Source organism: Triturus cristatus, chromosome 5_1 (genome assembly GCF_964204655.1).
Source record: "Triturus cristatus chromosome 5_1, aTriCri1.1, whole genome shotgun sequence".
In the NCBI taxonomy this organism is placed as follows: domain Eukaryota; kingdom Metazoa; phylum Chordata; class Amphibia; order Caudata; family Salamandridae; genus Triturus; species Triturus cristatus.
The window spans coordinates 156,953,314-156,955,808 of NC_140587.1; positions in this window are offsets into that span (position 1 = coordinate 156,953,314).

Here is a 2,495-nt window from a genome sequence, read left to right on the forward strand (position 1 = left end):
GGGGAGGCCGCCCTCCCCGGGGCCCGGCCGGAGCTCCTGAACCCAATCCAGCCACGGGAGGCACCCCGGCCACAACGGAACCCCGTCCCGGGCCTTTGGCGGTGCCGCAGGCCGGGGGACGGCACCCGGGGCCGGAGACCCCGACCCGGGGCCCGGCCGGGCCCCTGGACCCATCCGGGGCTCCCGGGCGCGCAGGGGAAGGCCCTCCGGCCACCCTGCCACACGGCAGGACCCAGTTGCCGGCTGAGGACCGAGAGGGGTCCCAGAGTACCCTGTCCCTAGTAATCCGGAGGAAGGCTACCCCCCGTTCTTGAAACCCGCACGCTCCGAGTGACGGAGGGGACCCTAGGGGCGAACGCACCCGGCCTCCTGGAGCCCCGGCTGGGATCTGAGAGGCAAATGGACCCTCATCGGGACTTCCAGGCCTGGCCCTGCCATCTGGTCGCCCCATTGGAAAGCATTGCGCGCGACCAGATGGCCGAGGGGAAAGGAGCCACCAGGTGGCCGGCAACTGAAAGGACTCCCGCCTGCCCACCCACCAGGGGCTCGGGGTGGGGACTCTGCTTCCCGGCTGGGCCTCAGGCACGGGGAGGACCACCGGAGCTCTCGGGGCCTGGGCGTACCCGGGGGAGGACTGCCCGGGACCCGTGGAGCCCGTCCCTGGGCACTTTGCCATGCCGCGGCCCGGAGGAGGGAAGCCCCGGGGACCTGGGAGGATGTTGCCCGGGCGTAGCCCATCTGGTCCCCGGCAATGAACCGCACAACCCCAGCATGGGTGTTTCGGCATACCCTGCCCCTACTAATCCGGAGGAAGGATACCCTCCTTTCTTGTAACCCGCGCGCTGCGAGTGACGGAGGGGACCCTAGGCGCGGACGCGCCCGGCCTCCTGGAGCCCTGGCTGGGATCCGGGAGGCGAATGGACCCTCATCGGGACTTCCAGGCCGGCCCGGCCATCTGGTCGCCCCATTGGAAAGCATTGCGCGCGACCAGATGGCCGAGGGGAAAGGAGCGACCGGATGGCCGGCAACTGAAAGGGCTCCCGTCTGCCCGAGCCATAGCGGTAGGGCTCCCGCCTGCCCACCCTCACACCAAGGGCTCGGGGGGGGACTCTGCTTCCCGGGTTGGCCTCGGGCACGGGGAGGTCCACCGGAGCTCTCGGGGCCTGGGCGCCCGGGGGAGGACTGCCCGGGACCCGTGGAGCCCGTCCCTGGGCACTTTGCCATGCCGCGGCCCGGAGGAGGGAAGCCCCCGGAGGCCTTGGAGGATGTTGCCCGGGCGTCGCCCATCTGGTCCCCGGCAATGAACCGCACAGCCCCAGCATGGGTGTTCCGGCATACCCTGCCCCTAATAATCCGGAGGAAGGATACCCCCCTTTCTTGTAACCCGCACGCTGCAAGTGACGGAGGGGACCCTAGGCGCGGACGCGCCCGGCCTCCCGGAGCCCTGGCTGGGATCCGGGAGGCGAATGGACCCTCATCGGGACTTCCAGGCCGGCCCGGCCATCTGGTCGCCCCATTGGAAAGCATTGCGCGCGACCAGATGGCCGAGGGGAAAGGCGCGACCAGGTGGCCGGCAACTGAAAGGGCTCCCGTCTGCCCGAGCCATAGCGGTAGGGTTCCCGCCTGCCCACGCAGGGCTCCGTGGCTGCAGGGCTCTGGGCCTGCAGGGCTCCGGGGCTGCAGGGCTCCGGGGCTGCAGGGCTCCGGGGCTGCAGGGCTCTGGGCCTGCAGGGCTCTGGGCCTGCAGGGCTCCGGGGCTGCAGGGCTCCGGGGCTGCAGGGCTCTGGGGCTGCAGGGCTCCGGGGCTGCAGGGCTCCGGGGCTGCAGGGCTCCGGGGCTGCAGGGCTCTGGGCCTGCAGGGCTCCGGGGCTGCAGGGCTCCGGGCCTGCAGGGCTCCGGGGCTGCAGGGCCTTGGGCCTGCTAGGGTTCCGGGCCTGCAGGGCTCCAGGGCTCCGTGCTGAAGGGCTCCAGGGTCTGCAGGGCTTTGGGGCTGCAGGCCTCGGGGGACGCCCGGGAGACCCATGGAGCCCGTCCTGGGCACTTTGCCTCGCCGCGGGCTGGAGGAGGAAGCACCCGACGCCCCGGGGAAGTGTCGTCCGGGCTTGGCCCATCTGGTCCCCGCCTGAGAACCGCAATCCCCAGGAGGGGTGTCCCGGCATACCCTGCCCCTACTAATCCGGAGGAAGGCTACCCACCTTTCTTGTAACCCTCGCGCTCCGAGTGACGGAGGGGACCCTAGGCGCGGACGCGCCCGGCCTCCTGGAGCCCTGGCTGGGATCCGCGAGGCGAATGGACCCTCATCGGGACTTCCAGGCCGGCCCGGCCATCTGGTCGCCCCATTGGAAAGCATTGCGCGCGACCAGATGGCCGAGGGAAAGGTGCGACCAGATGGCCGGGACCGGAAGGACTCCCAGCTGCCCACACCGAGCCATAGCGGTAGGGCTCCCGACTGCCCTTGCAGGGCTCCGGGGCTCTGCACCAGGGTCCCTTGTCCC